The following is a 26,282-nucleotide window of genomic DNA, read 5'->3' as shown; positions in this document are numbered from 1 at the left end:
CTGTATGTACAGTTCATTTGAAACTGGCACAACCAGGTGATATTGTATGTACGGTTCATTCAAAGAAGTTCTGTTTAAGATCATTCACTCAGTGTATCAATCACCCTTTATTTACTTTAGTGTATCTATCACACTTTATTCATTTAGTGTATCAATCACACTTCACTCTCTTTATTTACTTTAGTGTATCCATCACACTTCATTTATTTAGTGTATCAATCACACGTCACTCTCTTCATTTGCTCTAGTGATCAATCACACTTCATTCATTTAGTGTATCAATCTCACTTCACTCTCTCCTTTCATTTAGTGTATCAACCACACTTCATTCATTTAGTAACCACACTTCATTCATTTAGTATATCTATCATATTCTGTTCACATAGTGCATCTATTACGCTTTGTGTTCATTTTTTGTATATCTATCATACTCTGTTCACATAGTGCATCCATCACACTTTGTGTTCATTTTTAGTGTATCTATCATACTCTGTTCACATAGTACATCTATCACACTTTGTGTCCATTTTTAGTGTATCTATCATACTCTGTTCACATAGTGCATCTATCACACTTTGTGTTCACCTTTAGTGTATCTATCATACTCGTTCACTTAGTGCATCTATCACACTTTGTGTTCACTTTTAGTGTATCTATCATACTCCTGTTCACATAGTGCATCTATCACACTTTGTGTTCATTTTTAGTATATCTATCATATTCTGTTCACATAGTGCATCTATCACACTTTGTGTTCATTTTTAGTGTATCCATCATACTTTGTTCACATAGTACATCTATCACACTTTGTGTCCATTTTTAGTGTATCTATCATACTCTGTTCACATGGTGCATCTATCACACTTTGTGTTCACCTTTAGTGTATCTATCATACTTGTTCCCTTAGTGCATCTATCACACTTTGTGTTCACTTTTAGTGTATCTATCATACTCCTGTTCACTTAGTGCATCTATCACACTTTGTGTTCACCTTTAGTGTATCTATCATACTCTGTTCACTTAGTGCCATTTATCACACTTTGTGTTCACTTTTAGTGTATCTATCATACTCTGTTCACATAGCGAATCTATCACACTTTGTGTTCACTTTTAGTGTATCTATCATACTCTGTTCACATAGTACATCTAGCACACTTTGTGTTCATTTTTAGTGTATCTATCATACTCTGTTCACATAGTGCATCTATCACACTTTGTGTTCACCTTTAGTATATCTATCATACTCTGTTCACTTAGTGCCATCTATCACACTTTGTGTTCACTTTTAGTGTATCTATTATACTCTGTTCACATAGCGAATCTATCACACTTTGTGTTCATTTTTAGTGTATCTATCATACTCTGTTCACATAGTGCATCTATCACACTTTGTGTTCACCTTTAGTGTATCTATCATACTCTGTTCACATAGTGCATCTTTCACAGTTTGTGTTCATTTTTAATGTATCCATCACACTGGTTCACATAGTGCATCTATCACACTTTGTGTTCACCTTTAGTGTATCTATCATACTCTGCTCACATAGTGCATCTATCACACTTTGTGTTCACCTTTAGTGTATCCATCACACTTGTTCACTTAGTGCATCTATCACACTTCGTGTTCACCTTTTGTGTATCCATCACACTTGTTCACTTAGTGCATCTATCACACTTCGTGTTCACCTTTTGTGTATCCATCGCACTTGTTCACTTAGTGCATCTATCACACTTCGTGTTCACCTTTTGTGTATCCATCACACTGGTTCACTTAGTGCATCTATTACATTTGTGTTCACCTTTTGTGTATCCATCACATGTCCACTTTAGTGTGTCTATCACTACACTTGCTTTGTGTGTCTATCGCACATGCTTACTCACTCTGTGTATCTATCACACCTCGTTCACTTTTGTGTATCTATCGCACATGCTCGTTAAGATTGCATAATCTTTTTATATCCTTTCTGCATGTATTGTAGTTTGGTTTTTATTCGCTTGCCTAAATTGTTGCATTTATTGTGTATATGTGCTTCATTACAGCTTTCTTTGCATGATCATAAGATATGTTCGGCTTTATGCATGTCCCTTGGATTTTGCCCCTGCCTGCGGGCACATTTCTTTGTTTATCTCGCCTGTTTGTCTAAGTCTTCGGCCTTGTCAAAAATGGGTCGTCTCTGGACTTTGACATTCACTCCCGTCACCCATGACTTTCGAGTTTTGTCAAAGAGGGGCAACTGTAGGCACCCCATTTTTGACCGACCTTAAGACTCAGACGTCATCGATTGAGCGCTTGGTGATCGCTCATGTTGTGCTCATTCTGAGGTCACGAAGTCTCAGTTGAGAGCCTTGCCTCCGGACTTCGGGACTTTTTGTGTTTTGCCTCGGTTTACGAACCAAGTCTTGTTTTCTCTATTTTCTCTTTCTGAAGGAAGGGAGAGGTCTCGTAAACCATCTCTCAGTGGTCGTAGGATACGTTTCGTGGTCGCAGGCCACTTTTCCCGTTCGGAGACCAGTTTCCGGTTTTCTGAGCCGTCGACCGTGCGCCTCAGTTCGGGACCGTTTAACTAACTCCGTTTGCTCTGATTTTTGGCACACACCTTGTTTCCTCTCTTTAGAGGGACACTGTGGCCCGGGAGGCCACCTTTGTGGTCGCACGCCACTTCCGGTGCTTAACAGTCAGTTTTCGGGGCACCCGGCTGCGCGTTTTGGTCCCCGAATCCTCGTTTTGCATCCGTCTTGGTTCATTTTTGGCATGGACCCTAGTTTCATTGTTAGGAAGGTGGTACAAGGGTGGGAGACCACCTTTTCTCCTTGGAGACCACTTTTCTCCCGTCGACCGATTTTCTTGTCAGGTAGCTGGTCTCCCTCACTTTTAGGCCACAATTACTGTTCTCCCATACCACCACTGAGTTGCATTCACCTGGGAGACCACCAATATGGGCTGGCCGACCACCTTTCAAGCTTGACCCTTTTGAACCTGGTCGGCCGACCAGGGGAAGTGGTCGGCTGACCACCTGAACTGGTCGGCCAGCCATTTGTTTTTTTGTCTCTCTAAGTGTGTTCCAGCTATGCCAGCTGGGAGACATTTGGTGCATCCTCCATACACGTGTATGGAGGATGTTTGACCTAGCCTTGAAGCTTCTTGGAGAAGCTTTAGCCTCTCCTCTCTATAAAGGAAGCCTTCCCTCTCCATTGCAAGGGTTCTGAAATTGCTAGAGCAAAAACCATACACTCTCCCTTTGTATCTCTCCCATTTGGCCTTCAAAACTCCATTGTTCTTGCACCATCACACACCACCTCCTATCCTAACACCTCCACCATCACTCTAAGCACCTTGGAGTTGTTTCTCAGAGGTTGAAGGTTTGCTAAATTGGTCCAGAAGCTGCTGGTTCTCTTCTCTACAAGGGTAACACTTCTTTCCCTCTTTTCGTCTTCATTTTGCTTCATCTCTTAGCCTAGTTTGCAAGCATATTTAAGCTTTGTCATAAACTGAAAAAAGTCATGTTTTGAGCTTCTAAACATGTTTGTTTAAGTCCATTTTTCTGTTGGGGGTCATCTACCTCCTTGCATGCTTCATTTCCTCTTGTTTTGAGCTATGCATTAGAGCATTTGTGTTGGCCTTGGTTTGGCCTTTTAGCCACTGAAATCCAGCAGATTTTTAGTGGCTAACATGTGTTTTTGAGCCTCAAAATTAGAGAGGGGTGACCCTCTCACCCCTTGTTTTGTTTACTAGCTTTGTTGGCCTTACAAAGGAGCCCCTATTTGCATGTTTCAAAGCCATGTTTCAGGCCACTTTTTGTGAGTTTTGTGACATGCATAGGCTCTGTCCAGAGCCTTTTTTGCCATGTTGAATGTTTATTTTGCATGTGTAGAGTAATCCTCTTTAAGGCCTTTCAAAGGGGCCTTTACTTGCATGCTTCCTAGACTCATTTCAGGCCCTTTTTAGTGAGTTTTAGGGCCCTCATAACCTCCGTCCAGAGGTAGTTTTTCCATTTTGTGTGTCCATCATACATGTGTAGAACAACCCTCTCATTGGCCTTTCAAAGGAACACTTCATTCTAACATGTGTTGACTGAGTTTCGGTGGATTTTTGGTCATATTTTGGCATGCCATGTTTCTGTTTTTGGTTGGTTTGGTGGCCCCTCATGTGCTTCATATCCATGTAGTGTAAACCATGCTTACTAGCCTATGTTGCATGTTGTTTTGGCCCTTCATGTTAGCACTTTTTGGCCATGCCTTAAACTAATTTTTGGGCATGTTTTGGACTGCCTTAACTCTATTTTTGGGTCTCATGGTTGAATGATGCCTGTTTTGCATGCTTGTAGTTCAATATCCATGCTTAGCTTTGAGATTTGAGGTCTATTGCATGCATATACTGAGATGTTTTCATGTTTTGGGGCCGTTGCACATCATATTTCAGAGCTTATATGCATGCCATATTCCCATGATTTCCACTCTTTAAGTGTATTAGAGAGTCGGGCTTGTATGCCCCATTTATCGACCATTACATGGGCTTCATTTGAATGCATTCCGAGCCATCATTTTAGACCAATTTCCCACTGTCTTGGACCTGCCTAGGGTCTGTTTAGGGTTGGCTTTGCCATTTGTGAATTGCTTTGTGTACCTCTAGTGTAACACACTTCACTAGTTTCGGTATTCGGGCCATTTAGCATGCATCGTGTGAAGTGTTTGCATGATTCGGGACCATTGTGTATCATATTTCAGAGCTGGATCATGTGCCATTCTATGCCATATTTCATCCTTTGCCATGCTTTGTTAGAGTTGCATGTTGTGCCTTAGGATCGGTCCTTTGCATTTGTGCAGGTTTGCATGTATTTCGGTTGTCTCATTTTTATCATATTGGTCTCTGATTTGAGTGTGGCTGAGGTCCACTCATGTTGGTTTAAGTCCATCTTGCATTGTGTATGCCATTTGGTTTATGTTGTTGCATGTTTGACCATCGCATTGTGTATGCTTTGATTATGCCTTCGTGTATGTCCATCTTCGTACGTGTGCATTGTGTATGCCATGCTATGTCACGTGCATTGTGTATGCCATTTTAGCCCATAGCATTGCGTATGCTAGGTTGCATGTTAGTCGCATTGTGTATGCCATCTCATTGCTTTGTGTTTGGAGTAGGGTTTAGTCCGAACATGGGAAATGAGGGACGTTTCGTACTCCAAGTGACGAAACGTGCCTCGATTCTCGGTCGCCGACACTCTTGACTGTCCATGATAGAGTTGTTGGCTTTACTTGCTTATATGTGCATTCATTTTACATCGAGTCGTGCAATTCGACTTCTCGGCCATCATGCATCAAGATGCGTAATTAATGGCACGAGGATCGAGGACTACATTCCCTTGATCTTGTACAAGGACGGAGAGAGTGGTCATGCACACATTTGTTGAGAATACATTGCCTTTTTTCTCTCTTGCCTTTGTTGCAGAAAAACCAGAAACCAGAGGTGGAAACTGGTCGGCCAACCAGATTTTCTGGCAGGCCGACCACCCTCTTTGGTCTCCACCACAAAGGGTGGTCGGCAGGTGGTCTCCCATGCTAATAACTGGTCAGTGGCCTTCCCAAGGTGGAGTTTCAGCCTTCTGGAGCTTTGTGCAAGTTTCTGAGGTGAATTGCAAACAAGGGTGAAGCGAGGCATCGCGATGGAATTTACCGACAAGGCGACTCGAGCATGCATACACCCTTCATCATTCGAAATAGAGCTGAGGCAGTCCATTTTATTTAGTTTGCATGCTAGTTTATTGCTTACTTAGTTAATTTGTTGATTAATTAATGTTGTGTAATAATTAGCTGTAATTTGTTATTTAGCTTAGATTAGCTAGATTGTTTGTACTATTCATTCGGACCCTCCGAGCGAGGGCACAATTGTAATAAGTGTGCGTGTGTGTGATGTATGTCTTCCAACCCCACGTCTTTCTCCCTTTTATTTAACCGCTCACAATGGTTAGTTTTAGGGCACGTTTCAATTAGCATACTTATGATAGCATGTTTGCACACATTCATTCGTATTGCATGCACTAGGCTCGGCGCATCATGCTAACTACATTGTATTTCAATTCCAATTTGAATACATGTATCAAGTTGCATTTCACATGACATCTTAGAATAGCCGAGCCTATTTCTAGTTGCATTTTGCATGTGTTGCATTAGCCATCTTAACATGAACTAGGATCATGTATTTTATTACTAACTAGTTTCTGTTTTGGCTTGGAGTACTAGGTAAGCATTTACGCTTTAGCATCCTTGCATGTGTGTGAGTGTTGCCATGACAGTATGCTTACCATGATGCTATTTGCGTATGTGATGTAACTGCCTGAATGCCTGTAGGTGAAGGTTGGATTGCTTGAATTGCTTGAATTGGGACAATTCATTAAAATCCGTATTTTAGCCTACTTGCGAGTAGTGAAACTCAAACCATATTTCTGAACAAACGGATATACAATGCTTTGTTCCAAATTAGGCGATCTAGTCTATACTTGTTTTACTGTGTGCATCACACAGTAATTCTAGCTAATTAACCAGAATAAGAACACATGTGTTTTCAAAAACAAGATATCATGTTTAGTAGTGGTCGATCTTTGATCGGGCGAGCGGGGGTGCTCATAGTTGACCTTCCCCAATCGTACCCAAGTTCCTGAGCCGAGGCAACTTTGGTGATGACGAACACATGGCCTTAGGCACGAGTCAGGGTTTCCTAAATTCCCCCAAAATAAAATATTTAGGTGGCGACTTTGTATCTGGCAAAGCAGTCCATGTTTGGCACTTCTTTCTAAAAATCAATTTTTCAAAACGATTTGCCGGATTTGGACTCTTTGGTGATTCATCGGTCTTGCATTGCACTCTGCGAGATTAGATATAGGACCGTGACATTGAGTCCGAACTGTAGTAAGCCCCATTGAACAAAACGGGATTCCCTCCCGAGACGTTTGGGGACGTCTGCAATGCCCTAACTCTTTTGATTTTCACTTTCATGACAATTCAAAAATAGAGATCTCTGTCTTACTCGCCATGGTCGCTCTCTCTCTCTCTCTCTCTCTAAGATTATGATGAGAAGCAGTAAACAACAATGCCGGAGCTACTAGGGTTTGATGATCAAAACCAGTAGAGATCATTTGCATTCGGGCCTCGAGATGCCAGCCTTGATTTTGTCATTTTCATCGTCGAGTCCAACTTCAGCCTCTTCTTTTCCACTTTTGGTAGCATCGATCGTTGCTTCTTCACTTCCGATGTTTATGATCACGACTCTTTCGTCTCCCAACTCACTCAGGTTCTTTTTTTTTTTCATTTCAGTTTTATCTTCCAAAAAAAAAAAAAAAGGATTGCGAGTTTGATTTTTGATTGATTTATTGTTCGAGTTACATATTGTACTGGAAATCAAGTAATAAGATTAATTTCATAACATGCATGCATTTTTGGATTGGTATTCACTTTTGCCGACTATGCTGAGATTGTTATTATTTCAGAAATGATAGAAACTGATCTACTGTTTAAGGCGATGAATTTGATTTTCAGTCCTAGAATTTGAAATTCGTCAATTTCAAAGAGTTAAAAAACTTCAATTTGAACCAACATTTGGCAGGACATGATCTGTGTGAGACTTCGAGTAGTCAAAATTCAAATCTAAACAAGTCCACAGGACACAGGAACAGTCGCCTAATCAGAAAAGTAGAAAAAGAAAAGGTAATCTACAACTCACTTTTAGGATTAAACAAGGAAATGACGGTATGAACTCTCTCGACCTCTCAATCTCGTTCTCCATCTCTCTCGGTCCCTCTTAATCTCATTTTCTCTCTCTGTTTCTCATTCTCGTGCTCTCTCTCTTTATGGTTCTTTTGAAATCTCTATTTTTCATTCATTGTCACTTAGATCGCCCCTTGGATTGATATCTCTGGAACAACACAAAATCAATATTTTCCGGTATTTCAGCATTTTTTTCCCTCTCTCTATAAATATTCTTTGTATTTTGTAGTAATTTATGCATATATATTTATTGAATTTGAAATTGAAATTATTAATTTTTTATGTGTAATGGAGTTTGATCCATTGGTGATTTATGTATGGTTCTGTGTTTTCTACACTAATATGTCATAGATTGCTACTCATCTACTTCAATTTAATTTTTTCCCATTTTAATGAAACAAGAAATTCTTAGCCAAATTGAAATGGCTTCTGGTAGATGCTTAGTTCACATTGATGATGTGTTAGTGATATAGTATAAATTCAAGTTTAGGTTCCTAACTACTATATAGTTAGATATTGGATATTTCCATTGGTAGTGTTCTTGCTTGTAGTCTATTTTACTTTAAGTATTGCTTAGGGTGCTGCTCGTGCTCTATCACAGTTATATACAAATGATGATTTTCAGAATTCTATTAAACCTAAACTAGTTCTAAAGGCATTTCTCCAATTTTGTAAGATAAAAAATAAAGTTTGGCCTTTGTTTTTGTATGAAATTGAACACAGTTGAAGAAGTAATTTTGAAATTAGGAGGGCTTGAAATTGATATGAGAGTAGTATTTAAGCTAGTTATTGATGACTTTAGAATATAATTACATTTGTGTTTGGAAACTACTATAAAAAGGTGGGAGTTATTTTCTCATTGGGTAGTTGCAATGACCGTGCAAAACAACTTCATGCTTCTCCTAAAGGTTCCTCTTCTATTTTCCCCCCCTTCTTATTCTCATGACTTTGGAATTGAAGGATGCTACTGCTTTATATGGGTAAATACTATTTAACAATATTAGAATTTAGGGTCACAACAGCAAATTATAAGTGATATGATGTTATAAAGTTTCTTTCTGAATTAGTTTAAGGGAAATAACATTTTTCAAGATTTTCTTTATTGTGATTGGCAGTTAGCTCCAACATGCTACTTAAATTTCTAGTTTATGATATAGTAGTATTACTTTCTTTTTAATTATTAACAAGAAAAGCTTAAAGGAATATTTAAATCTTAAGCTTAATATGCCATAAACCAATTTCATAATGGCATTGTTGATAGATTAAAACGTTTAGGGAAGCTGGAAGCATTTAAAAGAAAGGATCGATTGACCCACAAATTTTTTTGAAGGTGGAGTTAATTTTTAAATGCATTTTGTGTAGTGAAGAACATAGCAATTGATTTGGAGTGGTTAGTGATTATTTACAGACAGAGCTAGCATAATCTTTTGATAACTTTCCAAATTATGCAGCTTGTGTTTAAGCTCCAAATAATAATTATTTTCATAGGTTACATTGCAAGGTTTTGACCCAACTTTAACAGAATTTTTTTTGCCTGCACTGCTGGAAATTTTACATTTAGTGGCATTTAAAAAACACCGCTATAGGTGTAAAAAACGCCGCTAATTCTTTTTGCGACGTTTTGTACCAAACGTCGAAGATGCAGCCGTCACTATAGCATTATGACGCTTTAAAAATGTCGCTAGAATTAGTATAGGCGGCGTTTTTTAGAACGCCGCCAAATGTGGTAGTTATGGTAAAACATTTAGCGACGTTTAAAAAACGCCGTGATAGATTTTTTCCTATTTTAAAAATGACCGTTGACACTGTAGTGGCGTTTTGGAAAAACGCCGTTATAGCTTCTTTTTTTTAAAATTTTTTTTTTTATTTTTAAATTGTGCTAATTTTGTTAGATTTATCTAAAAACATAATTGTAATAAAGCTGAAAAATAACAATAATATGGATAAAACTTTACTGCTATTTTAATATATTGGCTAAATTTAAGCAAACATTACATGACTATTTCTAAACCAAAATCAAACAACAAATGCAACCAAAAAATAAAAGGAAAAAATATGTAAGCTGGGTGTACCGTTTTTTTATTTTTGGTCATGCCAATTCACGTGAGATTGTATCGAAACTTCCTTTATCCTTTTTCACATCAACAGAATGTGTTGCCTCATAATGTTGTTCTTTTGGTACTTCTCTTGAAGTCCCCTCATTGTTTTGTAATGGCACTGACCTTGAACTGCCCTCACTGCTCTGTTTCTGTGATAGCACTTCACTGGAGGAAGTGCCCTCCTGAGTTTTTCATCTCTTCATTCAACTTCTTCCCCAAGTGAACTTCTCTAAAAGACTCAGTCTCTCTTTCATGTTCCAAATCAAGGATTCCCTCACTCTCTCTCACTTTATTTGAATTAGGACTACTAGCAACTGATCCAAAATCTCAAGAAAGCTTAGCAGATTGGAATTAAGTAATATCTAGGCTGTGGTATTATTCACCTTGAGGAGGATGAAATTGAGTAATATCTAGGCTGCAAGCGTGGGGCAACTGATGCGAAGAAAACACCAAGTGAAGGCTTGGCTGATGAAAATTCTGCCATAATCTCAAGAAGGCTTCGCTGACTTGCAACTACCCATTGTGCATTCATCCTGTAGATAGGAAAGATAGCATTAAAAACTTTGATGGATGAACCACTTTATTATGAAAACTCTGAACCAAAAAATTGCAAACCTTTCCAGCATGAGATGCAAGATGCCTCAGTCGCTCGGCTTCACTTGGATCAGAAGCATGAGCTGCCAGGGCAAGTAATGCAGACTAGAAAACACATACATTTAACAAATTAGTTAATGAGAGTTCGCATATATAATATTATGAGCAACACATAACTAAACAAACAATGGCCCTACCTTCTTCGGAAAGCTCAAAAGATCCGCATATCGAGTCAGTGCTGTTCTTATGGTACATGTAGGGAAAGAAGGCAACAATAAGCTATATGGTAAATGAGTTGCAAATTTTGACAATTGGTTTATTAAGCATTTTTGCTGTATGGTAAATGAAGTTTATAACATGTATTTTAGCTTATTGAGAACCAAAAACAAATGTAACGTTAAATCATCACTGCACTATCAGATTTAGAACACTCCTTTGTACAAAATCAGCCCCCAAGCTCACATCATCATCTTGAATGTCATCATTTTCATCCTCACAAGGATCGAGCACACCTCTTGATAATCTGGAGCAACAACTAACTTGCAGAACATGGTTAAACTATGAAAGCATTAGCTAGAAGATAATGACCCGTATTCAGAATTTCCAAGGAACACATAAGTGATGTCCTCTATCACAGTTTAATATGGATGAATTAATTGTTACATAAAAACAATAAAGAGCAAGGACAGGGATAAAAGTTAGGAAGAGAGTTCACTAATGAGTAACTAATAGGTAATAAAGATTGCCGACTTCTCTAGCTTTGTACATAGAGCAGCCGTGCAGTGGATGGTAGGTTTCTACGAGCCAACATGGAGCATATCAAAAGGATCCATCAAAATGTGGTTACTGATTGTTAAATTAGAACTTGTTGATAAAACTTCTAAAAATTACTCTGGTCTGTGAAGAATTACGGAGAAACCTAATAAAAACTTAAGTAAGAAGAAATCTTGTGCATAGAACACACCTGAGTCACACAGGGATTGAAACTTAATCCAAGGGATTTCATGAACTCCTCTACAATTTGAGGCCATTTAATATCAGGGTATGCAACAAGATGTGCATTGTAATTTCTAACTGCACCGGCAAACTTCCCCATTATCTCAACTTGAGAAATATCCCGTCTTTCCCTGCTTAATCTGACGGCAAAAATTGCAATTTCCTTTCCAAGGGTGGTAGGTGAAGTTGGCTACAGAATAATAAACCAAATGAGTGATCTATTGATGACTATTAGTCTAAAACAACTGTATAAACACAATTGTATGCACCATCATATGCCAGGTAGGTTAAGTATACAAATTTACTCAACAAATCATATGCCAGGTAGGTTAAGTATACAAATTTACACAATTGAATGAAGTTATTTTATTATGTAATTCCTTTTCAATCAATAAATCAATGACAAACCTGTTCCAGCCAAACCCAGCTTTGGCTGATGACCTTCAATACAATATTGTGAAAAAATATACCGAAAGATAGATGAGTGATAGAAAAAAAAAAAAATTCAAATTTAAGTCAATACCCAAATTAACCAATAGACAGACTGCTAATCACTACTGAGTTCTCCAATTAATGTTTATCATCTAAATAAACCAAAATATATTTTGATACATAGAAATTGACATAATGGTGAATGTATCCTCATATTTAGAAGCATTATAGACAAAAGAATATAGCTCCAGAAAAGTAAGAGAAACCAAATTCAAGTAGATTCTCATCAGTATATTGAGTAAACAAATCTAAACAGAGTTGTTCAATACAAATCTAAACAAGATAAAAAATAGAACAAACATGTAAACAAATATATTAGAACTTACCTCCAATGAGAAAGTTAGGGTTTCTTTTCTCACAGGAGTTGATTTTTTCTGTCACTGCCGATCAACGATTGGATCATTCGAGAGCCTGAAAACAAAATAAGGATGATTATTCAATTAATACATAGAGATACATATAAAAATTCATATATATACTTGTATAGAGAGATTTTTAGGACAAAAAAATTATTCAAAAAAAAGTACAGATAATGTGTACACAGAGAACAAGATTGTGCGAGAGAGAACGAGATCGAGAGAGAGAGATTGAGAGATCGAGAGAAGAATCGACGAAACTGAGATTGGATTGAAATCAAAATCATGCAGATGGTTAGTAGACGATGCAGATGCAGATGCAGATGCAAATGGTAGTGGCAGTGGCGGTGGTTGTGGAGTTTCGAAATCAAAATCATTCTGAGATTGGATCGACCGAATGATGAATCACCGAGCGAAGAAGGTTGAATTGAGTTGAAAGAGCTGAAGGGTTTAGAGAGAGAGAGAGAGAGCGAGTGAGAGATTTGAGGGATCGGTTTCTCTGAGACTCTAGGGTTTCTCAGATTCAAATACGTTGGTGAGAGATTTGAGGGTTTGAAGAGAGGGAGAGAAACACATTTGGAGGCGCTTTTCAAACGACTTGGATTACTTAAACGGTATCGTTTTAATTAAAATAAAATGTGACGTTTATAAAACGTCGTTAAATGTTAGAAATAGTGACATCTAAAAAAATGCCGTTAAATAAACATCGTAAAATCATATATTTCCCGTAGTGTATCTTTTCATGATCAGTGAGTATTCAAATATCAAACTCCTTCACATATCATAATATAATTATTTTTTTAATAATTTCACTACCATCACCTGTTTAATATTTGTCTCATCCACTACCTTCTCATGAACAATGAGGGAGAGAAATTTTGTTAGATTCAAATCAAGAAAAATCATGAAAATATATACCAAACCAAACAAACCCAATCAAACCAAACTAAACCAAGCCTTAAGTCCCATCAAATGGGGTCGGCTACATGAATCTTTCTTCTCCACGCGGCCCTATCAAAGGCCATTTCGTTAGTCAAATTAAGTAGATCCATATCTCTATTTACAAAGCTAACCAACGTTAATCTAGGCCTACCCCGTCCCCTAACACTTTCATCTACCGTTACAGCATCGCATCTCTTCACTATTGCCTCTGTTGGTCTCCGTTGAGTATGACTAAACCATCTCAATCGATTCTCTCTCAACTTATCTTCTATCGGTGCTACTCCTACCCATTCCCAAATACACTCATTCCTAATTCTGTCTTGTCTAGTCTTGCTATACATCCACCTGAGCATCCTCATCTTAGCCACACTTATCTTATCTACATGTTGTTTCTTGGTTGTCCAACACTCCGTCCCATACAACATCGCTAGTCTAATAGCCGTTCTATAGAACTTACCTTTTAGGTTGGTGGGTATTCGTTTATCGCACAGTACCCCAGACGCACTTCTCCACTTACACCATCCCGCCTTAATCCTATGGGCCACATCCGCATCAATCTCCCCTGTTGTTGTGATAATCGACCCTAAATAACGAAAATGCTCACTCTTAGGTAGTTCTTGATTTTGAATCTTCACTTCTCCTCTGCTTTCATTGTTACTGTTACTAAATTTACACTCCATGTGCTCTGTCTTAGTTTTACTTATCTGGAATTCATTAGATTCAAGAGCTTTTCTCCAAATCTCCAACTTTGTATTAACTCATTCTCTAGTCTCATCCACTAGCACTATATCTTTTGTAAAAAGCATACACCATGGCACGTCATCCTGGATATTTCTCGTCAACTCGTCCATAACTAAAGCAAAAAGATAAGGACTTAAGGTAGATCCTTGGTGTAACCCTACAGTGATAGGAAATTCATTTGTCTCTCCAGCAGGCGATCTAATAGTGGTCACCACCCCTTCATACATGTCCCTAATCACATCAATGTAACATTTTGTTACCCATTTCTTTGCTAACACCCACTATATTATATCACGGGGCACTCTATCATATTCTTTCTCAAGGTCGATAAACACCATATAAATGTCTTTTTTCTTTTCTTTATACTTTTCAATTACTCTCCTCAAAAGATAGATCGCTTTCATTGTTGACCTGCTAGGCATAAACCCAAATTGATTCTCTGACACCTCTATTACATCTCGCAATTGGCGTTCTATCACTCTCTCCCACACTTTCATTATATTACACATTAGCTTAATTTCTCTATAGTTGTTGTAATTCTGGACATCTCCTTTATTCTTATAGATTGGCACTAAAACGCTCTTCCTCCACTCATCTGGCATGTTCCTAGTCAATAAAATTTTGCTAAACAACCTAGTAAACCAAGCAACCCCCTTTTTATCCAAACATTTACAAGCTTCAATAAGGATATCATCTGCTCCTAAAGCCTTATTTGATTTCATCTTCTTAAGTGTAATCTATACTTCAAAGTTCCTAATCCTGCGATAGAACTTATAGTCTTGGTTTATCATATTACTGGCTATTTTTTCACCTATTGTCGTACCTTCATGTTCTTCATTTAACAGTTTCTCAAAATAGTTCTTCCATCTTTCCTTAATCTTTTCATTCCTCACCAATACCTTGGAATCCTCACTCTTGATGCACTTAACCTGATTAAAATCTCTTGTTTTCCTCTCCCATATCTTAGCAAGTTTGTATATCCTCTTCTCTCCCTCCTTACTATCTAGTCTAGTGTATAGGTCATCATAAGCTTTCAACTTAACCTCTCTTACTACTTTATTGACCTCCTTATTAGCTAATCTATAGCTCTTAAGGTTTTCCTCAGTTCTATTCTTTTGCCATTTTTTAAAGCACTTTTTTTTCCCCTTAACTACCGCTTGAACATCTTCCCTCCACCACCAAGTTTCCCAAGAGTTGGGTCCCATTCCTTTTGACTCTCCAAGCACTTCCCTTGAGATTCTCCTCATACAATTGGCCATCAAATTCCACATAGTGTTAGCATCATCTTTCAAGTCTCAAGTACCTTCCTTATCCATTCTATTCTTAAATATTTCTAATTTATCCCATTTTAGGTCCCATCATCTCGTCGTATGACGCCCACCATCCTTCCTAACTTGGTATTGCCCTCTAAAACATAAATCTAGTACCAAAATCCTATGTTGAGAGGTTAGGCTCTCTCTAGGAATCACCTTACAATCATTGCATTTTAGGCAGTCCACTTTTCTCACTAAGAAGTAATCTATTTGGCTCTTAACTGACTCACTCTTAAAGGTTATCAAATGCTTCTCCCTCTTCTTATACATAGTATTGGCCACCACCAGGTTAGAAGCCAACGCAAAATCTAAGATACTCTCTCCAGCCTCATTTCTGTTACGAAAACCGTATCCACCATCCACCCTTTCATAACCTAGTTTATCTATGCCTACATGACCATTAAAATCTCCATCTATAACTAGGTTTTCTCCTATGGGTATCTCCTGTAAGATCTTATCCATCTGCTCCCAAAAATCCCTCTTAGTTTGATCATCTAATCTTACATGAGGGGCGTATGCACTAATAACGTTCACTATATTCCCTCCAATAATTAGTTTAACTAGCATAATCCTATCCCATTTCCTAATGATTGCCACTACATTCTCCACAAGACCCTTGGCAATTAAGATTCCTACCACATTCCTGCGTTTATCCTTACCACTATAATATAGCTTAAAACCAATATCCTCAATTTCCCTAATTTTCTCACCCGTCCACTTAGTTTCTTGTACGCAAGCTATACTAACTCTCCTCCTAATCATAACATCTACCAACTCCATCGTCTTACCAGTTAAGGTTCCTATATTCCAAGTGGCTACCCTAAACCTATAGTCTTGGACTAGCTTCTTAACCCGCGTTCATCCAGAAAAACACGAGAAGCTTTGCCCATTTTTCACTGCACCCAGGCGTCGATACGGCGCCTTTTGCTCACTTTTTGAAATATCCGGAGGCAGGCGCAACGTCTCACTTGAGGGTAACGACCTAGCATTTAAACGATTCAAAGTAGGATTCATTGTCATAAGGGATCCGAGCGGCTTTTTTACATGTTGGCTGTCGGCTACCTAACATACAACCCTCCTCTTTAACCCGAACTTGGGACTGGCAAAGTTGTTAACAACCCCAACGGAGTTTCATGAAAATATATAAAGAAAATAAATATTTTTGCAATTAATCTACTCATCTGTAAGAATGTGAGCTTTTAATGTTAAAAACACTTAAAGTTCCCAGGAAAAAAAAATCTAACTACTCTCCTATACAATAATAAAATTATCAAAATTGTTTATTGAAAAATATTTCTCATATCATTAAAAATCATTAATTCGCTCAATAATTTACACTGCTGGAAAAACGACGCTAATTCCTTTAGTGACGCTTACCACCAAACGCCGAGGACGCGACCGTCGCTATAAGTTTATGACGCTTTAAAAACGTCATAAAATTAGTATAGGCGACGTTTAAACGCTGCTAAATATGGCAGCCAATGGTCACATGACGTCACACAGGCATTCAGCGACGCTTCAAAAATGTTGAAATAGCTTTTTTATTATTTAAAAAAATAACTATAGTTGTGTTTTGAAAAACGCCGCAATAGATTTTTTTTTTAAACTACTAATTTTGTGAGATTTAACTTTAAAAATATACCTGTAAAATAAAAATAATAAATAAAACTTTGTATAGACATATTTCTATGAGATTATTATTCCCTCACATCTATAATAGTACCCAATACAACATCCTTCAAGAAAAAAAATCCAATAAGTTCAATCCCAACAAACCAAGCAGCCATCTCATGCACAGTTTCACATCATCCAACAACAATCTAATATAGAAGGCAATTAGACTTGTCTTAAAACACAAATTGACTCTCTCTCCTGAAGAATATAATTTCCAAAATAAAGCAGTAGAAAAATAATTGTGACATGCAAACTCTTGATCCCTCACGTTCCTCCTGCAGAAACATTCTTGTACCAACACCCACAAAGAAGGCTAAGAACAAAGTCAAAGATAAAGCATAAAAGATCAGAAATAGAATTTTGATACTCACCCATAAACCATGTGAGGAATAAGGTCATTACGGATTGTGTTTGAATCTGCTATCAGGTCAAACCGATCCTAAAGTCCAACCATGAAATAAAAGAACTTATTAGTGCTCCTGTGACAATATTTGTTTCATGTTCAAGACAGTGAAACATCAACTAAAATCATGGGAGGCCTAGAAAAACAGCAGCTACCAACTGTCCCCAACACTCAGTTTATAAGTGAAAATCTCATTGGCCGAAATCCATAAATTGATGACAACAAGCAAAACAGATTTACATGGTGCAATAGTAGTTTCAGAAAATGACTCCACTTTAACATATAAGAAATAACGGGGAATAAGTACACCATAAAAGAAATTAGTGGAGAGTGGTTTGAATGCATTACTTAAGAAATGGATAAAGATAAACAAGGTACTGTTCAACCACTCTACACTAGCGCAATTCAGAAAATTGAACAAACAACAAAAAGGTTTGAGTATAAAGAAAAAAAACCTATAGACAAGACATTAGCACAAGAAAAGACAGAGGCAAGTATCCAGGGAATTGGAGCTACAAAACTAGAAAAGAAATTAAACGACTTAAAAGGAAGTCATTCAAGAAACTTGAATCACCTGTGTGAAAAGCTCTTGGGCAATTATCACAACAATAAAAGATCTCCTCCATCTGCACAGATTGAGCAAAGATCATCATTTTCCTCGGCAGATAACTTCCGCAGTTGTGACAATTTCAAAGACAACTCATGGAGAGACACTCCATTTGATGTATAGATGTGTAGGTAACTGCATTAGGGGAAAAAAAGTTATCTAATGATGTATGAATGGTCACAGAAACCACATGTTCACTACACCTCCCAAAAATATCAAAAGAACACTCACGGCTTGCGACGAGAAGCCCAACCTGCATGTGCTTCAAACTGAGAAGGGTTGACCTACTCACAAATGTTGAAACAGTAAACACCTCAATGAGAATCAAATAAAGATGTAACTCAAGCAGCAAAAAAAAAGTACCTCACTTTGGCAGCAAAAGCAAAATATTCCAAAACCCTTCTTATAACCTTCTGCGCATTTCTATAGATAACAAGTAATTAGAAAACAAATACATATCACAACAAGGTGCTTCAATGGGAAAGCGCTGCTTCCACAAAAATAAAAAAATATGTTAATTGTTTAATACATTTGATCTTTATAAAAAGCAACATAAACATTTCCTTAAACCAAAATAATAATATGTATGTGCTCATCTTAACAACCTGCCCACGAACAAAATAAGACCAACTTGTGCAACCGCAGATCCCTTGAGAAAAAGACAAAAATCAAGTATTTAGTCCACTAAATTAGCCAACTTAATCAATCAAATCAGAAATGATGACTAAGATACATCCACCCATGACATAACTTAACAACTTCAAGAACATATACTAACTTGCGAGTTAACCTCCCCCGAGTCTTGCTCCGTGATGAACTAGAAGAGACACTGTTAGATGACTTTGGAATGGAAATAATTGTTGGTGACCTAAAATTATCAAGGCAAAATATATCAGAATCAAATGTATATATTGCTCAATAAAACAAAATTATGTACTATGTTTTATTCTGCAAAACAAATGGCAAAAACTCTAATTTAAATGCTCGCAAACACATGCACATGGAAAAACACAAACTATTAAAGAGTGACTATATGTACTATTTACCAGCAACACAGAACTCAAAATTAGTGGTTTATATTTTAATTATACTTGTTGAACCACTGATTGCTACCAAAGCAGGGCTTACTCACACCATCAAAACAACAGTGGACATCATATGTAACAGTTTGACAAAATGATGGCTAGGGCAAAATCAAATCCAGTGCTAGATGTTCATTTATGAGCAATGATCACCGTATCACCAGATGATTGTGTGTATGACTAGTTTAGTCCCCATTGGATATGGGTCTAGAAAGGACAAATTGAGTCCTAACCTAACCTTTCTTATAATTTGCACAAATTAGTTGCCCTCAAGTTCGAACCCACAGCCTCGAGGTTAATAATTATTGAATATATATTTGATCTGGATACAATCAGCTAAGCCAAACTGCCACTAAGCCCATTGACTAAGACACTATTGAAACAAGGGTAATGGCTGGCATGCTTCAGTAATAGTAGCAAGAATTTTAAATAAAGTAGTTAGCCTCATGTTGAGAACTAGAGGAACAACTCATCAAATGAAGTAGGTCGGCAACACATGTAATTTCATCAACGAATTAGAAAGAATATAAGAAAATACTATCTCCACATGTAACCTAATATTTTTTAAATTAATTTTTTTTTATAAATAGCAATAATTAATGTGCAACTGGTTGTGTCACGACCCAAACCCGCCCCTATGGGTTTAGCACCGTAACTGGCCAGTAATCCGTGATTACCGAAGGTCTGCTTAACAGTAATAACAGTAATACAGAGTACAGGGGTTGACGGAAGCCAAAATAGTAAGAAAAGATGTCCAATGAGCTGTGACAGTCTGTATACAAAAAGACTTTTCATTCATATGCAGATTCATAACAGAACAGTCTATACATACATGTACAATCATCCAGGACAAGGACCTAATCCCTATCATCACAGTGCAGTACCAGTTTATACAGTATTACAAAATCGGTATAGAGACAGATGTGGGAAAATTAAAGCACCCCAAAAGCCGTAGCTTGACAGGCTCGGAACCTCGCAGTGAGGCACAGTGGTTGGCTTTGACAAAAAGGAGTCTAACCCACGCTCCTAGCTCCGGTCTGGTGCCTGAACACTTACATATATATATATATATATAAAGAGTGAGCTAAAACCCAGTGAATAACATAATGTGTAAAGAGGTTAAGAATGAATGTCCTTACAGTAACGAAAACAGTTCATTGAATCAGTATATCAGTTATTCAGCCATAACAGTCATATGTGGTACATCCATTAGCAGAATAGTACAGTAAATAGTAGGTCTTAAAAGACCGAACAGTCAATGATGGTCATCGTAACAGTAAACAGAAGTTCCAAGATAGGAACTGACAGAGATCTCTGTAACAGTAGCAGTAACAGTAGTTGCTAAGGATGCCACAATACAGTTCAGAATAGAGGACAAACATTCATTCAGTTAACAGTAAACAGTTCAGAAAACAGTTCAGTTGATCATTCAGAAAATATTCATTTTCGAACATATCTTTACAACATTGTTACTCACAGAGTTCTGGGCTATAAGCAACTAGAGCGCGTCTCCGAAAGCCAACCCTATACAGTGATAGAATGAACGCACACTAAGTTATATATTCGGGAATCAAAGACTTAGTCCCTACTTTGGCTCAGTGTGGTTCTACATCAATATCATCATTAAGATGCCTTAAACTAGGCCTAAGAATGCCTAGGATGAAATGATGATGCAAAAATGCCCTTTAAAAACATTTTTAGAAAATAGAGGTCCCGCTCGAGCGTGGATTTACCTGCTTGAGCGTACAGGCAAACAAAATACTCCACTCGAGCGCGAGTTACCCCGCTCGAGCGGACTGTAAAACATGCCAAAAGTACTGGATGTGTGAAAATCACGCTCGATTGGGCACTCGATAACCGCTCGATCGAGCGTCCAATACCTCGCTCGAGCGGACTGTAAAATAGTGTAAAGTGCTGGATGCACGAATTTCACGCTCGAGCGCCAGTCACTCCGCTTGAGCATGAGTCCAAAATCTAGAATTTCTAGATTTGAACCTCAAGCTCAAAAACAAGTTTCAATGTATCAAATTCGATCCTTTTGGGCTAATTTTCTGGAAAACACTTCAAAACTCATAATATAACATGTTTCAAAGAACAATTTGAGAAATCAAAGCCCAAAGGTAGTTCAATTAAACACAATTTCAAACCAATCTCATGAACATGATGTAAAACATAACATACATGGATTTAATCAACCTCAAGACTTTTATTACAAGAACACATGAGCCAATCCTTTCAAAATCATGAGGAATCATGGACTAGAACTATAATATGAACATGCATGTGGAATTCCATGGACAAAAATCCTCAAAACTCAAGAATGGCAATATGCATGCATGAATTCCTACTCAATTCAACATATTAAGCTAATTTTGACTCCAATTTTCAATATAACAAGAATCAAGCAAGAACTAACTTAAAGACAAGTTTAAGAAGGTGGATTTTCTACCTGAGACCTTGAATATCAAGTGTAGGAAGCTCAACTATGAAATCAACCTTAAATTTCTTTAATTCACCAAGCAATTCACAAGATGGAACTCAATTTCTCTCACTCTCTCCCTCTCTTCTCTCTTGGTTGGTTTGTCTCAAGAAAATGGCTGAGGAAAAGTGATGCCAACATATGTAATTGAAGACTAAACAATAGCCTAGCTAAGTCCACTAGATGGCAAATTAGTAAAAAGGCCCAACTTATGTAATTTAGCTTATTTAATCTAATTTAATCATACCAAATCACATTTCAATTAAATATACCAAAAAATCATATAAATCTTAATTAGCACAAAACATCAATCAATTTTAGATTCGGCCGCCGATAAGGCCTTCAATTTGCAGTTTAAAGCATAAAACATGAACAGATAATTTAACAGTCAACAGATAGAATTGCATTTAAACTAGCACAATCAATCAATCGATTCAAAATTTCAGTCAGTCAGGCAATTAACATGCTTAATCATAGATTAGCACTAATCAGTAGTGAGGGTTGTCACAGGTTGATCAGCTAAGATGCTAAAAATGAATTAACCTCATGCAGCTCTGCCTCGTGCAACTGGTTGGTTAGTGGTAAGCAACCACTAACCAATGTCTTTAAAGGCTTTGCCTTTTCGCATACAAAAAAGAGACTGGTGAAGTAAAAAATCACATGATAATTAAAGAATGACACAAATGAAGCAAATAAGCAATATTGGTTCTTTAAACAAATAATTTCAGTCTAACACTAATTGTTATGGGTTCCATAACTAATTCATTCTATTGGGATTCATATATCTTCTTTTGACTTAGCAGCTGAATGATTTCAGCCTAACACAAACTCACACACCACAAACAGCATGATCATCTCAATAACAGCATGATCTATGTTTCAATGCATTTGTAATAAAGGAGATACAAGATTTGACAAACCAAATCCAAATAGCCACTTCTGGACCTTGATCAGTTGATCTGAAAATTTCACAACAATAATAATAATTTATAATGGCTTTGGAATTCTATGTGAAAACAAAATATGCATTTTCGTTGATCAAGAGTAGTGTATTGTTTAAGGGCTTTTCTTTTATGAAATTCTAGAGTGATGCATCATATCTAGATTCCAGATAGAGAAAAACGTGGGTTGCCATTAAAATAATTCATAGCCACATCACTACTTGAAAGGGAAAAACCGTAGATATTTGGTATATTTACATAGTAGATAGCTTTGAAAAGAAAAAGCATTCATGGTAAAAACAAACACTCATCATCCTATTGTCCTAATAGTTGATGAAACAGAGCTTCTTATTCCTAGAGAACAAGTTCATTAGAAATTTCTTGCCACAAGCCTAAGATCCTACAATCAATTTTAACAGCTTTTTCCTTGGCCTATATTTCGATCATTGACTTGTGGTGGGAAAAGTCAAGAAGAAAATGAAGTGAAATAAGAACTTTTTTTTTTTTTTTCTTTTTTTCTTTTTTGATTTCCACTTGATAAATCCATGATCTGAACATAACACTAATTTGTGTTGGTGTGATCGTGCAGGTTTGTCACTTCTGAAATCCCAACAAATATAGCAATTCAAGTTCAAGACATCACCTTTCATGTTCACAAGGTAACAACACAGACATGGTTTCAAATTTCAAACAAGTGAAATGTTCAAAGTATGGTCTTTTCTCAACAAAGTGAAACAAAAAGGACAAAGTAATCCAAAACTTAAAGCAGCAAATGTTTTGTCCATATACATATAAAATTGAATGTTATTATTCTTCTTTCCATTACCTTATGGTCCTTATAGTTTATATTTAATTCAACATTGAGAATCCAACTAAGAAGTAACATTCTCAAAAAAAATTACCATTTACTCTCTCTTTGTTCTTTTTATAGATTTACCCAATAGAAATAACAATCTAATGAGACGACATAGCAGCTGCTGCAAAGCAGGCAACTGCTCCAACAGTTCACAGATAATTTAGTTTTTCTCTGAAGTAACATTTGAGAAGGAAAAACTCAATAACTGTGGGGAAATGGAACTATGGAATGTACAATGTGTTCCAAATTGAAATCAACAATTTGATGATAATCAGACAGAAAAGAGAACATCAAAATGATTTCCATATGTGGATAAGAATGAAACAACCAAATGTTAACTTCATTGCTACTACTATTCTGTGTATAGCATCAGCAAACGATAAAGTTACATTCAACAAAGCAAGTAGACAGCAATATAGACATAAAGGTACGAGAACTACTTACCGAGTTACCAAATGCAACAACACCCTTCATGTGGTCAACTTTCATTGCAAGGAAATTATGTTTGACTGCATCGACAAAGATTTTCTCCACAGCAGAAAATTCAAAAAAGGTGATCATTTTAGATAAATTCTCTATCTTCATTGACTGATACACCTGAGACACCTGGAAAACAAGAAATGAAAAATATCAAGCACGATGAAAATAGTTTTTAGAAAATGCATAAATTTGGAAAAAAAATAAGTAACGAAAATAAAACCTAGCACCCATGTACCTGCTGAAGCAATCTTAGAGTGGCAAGCTTTTCCAGCATGGGAATGTATTAAGATAGATGGACCTCTGGTACAGAAGATGCTGAAGCAAGCTTACCTCCAAGTTTGGAAATTTTGGTTAACAAAGGCTGCACTTTTGATGCAAGATCTAGAGGGAGAAACTCATGCTCCAAAAGATGGTAAAGATCTTTTACTTCTTGAGTCACACAGGTCATTACACCTTTTGCAACCTACCAAAATGTCAAGATCAGACAATGCTGAAAAGAAATCAACATAAACACTTTCCTCTTGAAGCATTTTTTTGCAACACAAAGTGCCAAACACCACCAAAGCTCCACATATCAAAATAACTCCTATTTTATGGCACTGATGAAGACACCTACCTACTTTGTATCCAACACATGCAACGATGCTCATATTTGGAACACGAATTAGAGGGGTTAGAAGTGGCATGAAGAGAAGATAGGGAGGCTTACACATTTAAAAGATATTAGTTGGCGGTAGATAGCTAGATCTATTTGGCTAAAGGAGGTTGATATAAACACCAGTTTCTTTAACAGAATGGCTAATGCACAAAGAAAAGATAATCACATCAGCAGGTTGAGTGTTGATGGGAAAGTTTTGACTAGGGAGGAGGATATCTCTAAAACTACTGTGGAGTTCTACAGCAGACTTGATTTTGAGCCAAATGTTGGGACCCTAATTGGAAAATTGGGGGTTAGTATGCTATAGGAAAAGGACATGAACTAGTTAAAAATACCATTTTCAGAGGAAGAAGTAATTGACGCTCCTCAATGATGACTAAGCTCCACGGCCAAGCAGTTCTGCATGCTTTTTTGGGACAAGAGTTTGAGATGAGTACAAATGCCTCCTCCATTACCCCATGTCAAATAAAGGGCAGTGGACATTCAAGATTAAGACCTATTAAATTGATTGACGGTGTCTATAAAATTATTGCTAGTGTTAGCATTGAGATTGAAGAAGGCAATTGCACAGCTCATCTCAGAATCCCATAGTGCTTTCATGCGAGGAAGAGTGATTCTTGTTGAGTTAGTGGCTAATAAGTGTGTTGATTCCAGCCTTAAAACTCTCAATTTGGCGATCATTTGCAAGTAAGATATTGAGAACCATTTTAAGTGAATTTTCAGACCCATTCACCTATGGAATGAGTATTACTCTAAGATGCTGAAAATGGACCTTAAGACCCATTCACCTATGGAACTTTTCAGACCCATTTTAAGACATTAAGAACCATTTTAAGTGAATTTTCATAACCACAACCTATCCGCCATAACCACAGTTTGCCACTAGACCACAAACACCTTGGCCAGGGGTTGTGGTTGACAGGATCATAATATCACTAGCAAAATATTGTTCTAATAAAAATAAGCATGTCAAGAGACATTCTATTAGTGAAATAAATGTGTATTTCCCACACGCATTCAAAAATACATGCAATCACTATAAGAAAAAAAATTCAACTTACAACCCAAACCACAAAAAAAATAATAGAAAACAAAAAAAGAAAAAAAGAAAAAAAGAAGAAGAAGAAGAAGAAGAAAACCTCACTAATACAAAGAAGAGAGAGGATTATGATAGAGCAGATATCTTTGTGCTTACCGGTTCTGTGAGAAGAGATGACCGTGAAAGCTGTGGAAAAAAAAAAGGCAATCATTCATAATAAGAAAAATATATGTAGAAATTAACATGAAAGCATACCCAATTGAACATTACCACTTCTCCACTCTCAAGTTTAGGGTCGATAATGAACCCTATAAGGTTAGCCATCCTCAAATTTCGCTCTTTCTCATGTTCAAGCTCCAAATGAGATGCCCCACGCGTGTTGTCATATGGGGCAACTGACAGAGCAGCCAAGACCACAGATGATGCAATTAATTGTAAATCTTTCTGACTCAAATTCTTGTTAAAGCTTTTCTGAAGTGAGAAAAGCTTAAACCATGCATAAGCATGATAAAGATGGCTGCCTGAAACCCAGAAAATTTCTGTTAACTTCGCATAATAAACAACCATCAAGGAGGCCTTCGGGGTTTTCTTAACCATGTACATCAATCCATGTATATCTTCCACGGAACGAAAAGCTTCCTGCAAGAAACAAATAGCATCCCAACAATGAGAGACATCAATAATTGGACTAGTTCTCAGCCTAGCTCGGTCACTATTCTTGTGATTCAATATGTTATTGTTACAAAACTTTGAATCTCATATCATTGAAGTC

General features: G+C 37.1%; 1 long non-coding RNA gene across 1 annotated transcript; it reads right to left on the bottom strand.

Annotated features, from left to right (window-relative positions):
* Positions 1-23,550: 23,550 nt before the first annotated feature.
* On the bottom strand, positions 23,551-25,718 carry LOC145807381 (uncharacterized). Its single transcript, XR_014350417.1, has 3 exons — positions 25,611-25,718; positions 24,049-24,276; positions 23,551-23,939 (listed from the first exon to the last, which is right to left on the bottom strand). It is a non-coding gene; the product is annotated as an uncharacterized LOC145807381 (long non-coding RNA).
* Between the last annotated feature and the right edge of the window lie 564 nt (positions 25,719-26,282).

Source organism: Camellia sinensis, chromosome 14 (assembly GCF_055761805.1).
Source record: "Camellia sinensis isolate YWXY chromosome 14, ASM5576180v1, whole genome shotgun sequence".
In the NCBI taxonomy this organism is placed as follows: Eukaryota; Viridiplantae; Streptophyta; class Magnoliopsida; order Ericales; family Theaceae; genus Camellia; species Camellia sinensis.
The sequence above is the reverse complement of the archived record's forward strand: the minus strand, read 5'-3'. Positions and strand labels throughout refer to the sequence as shown.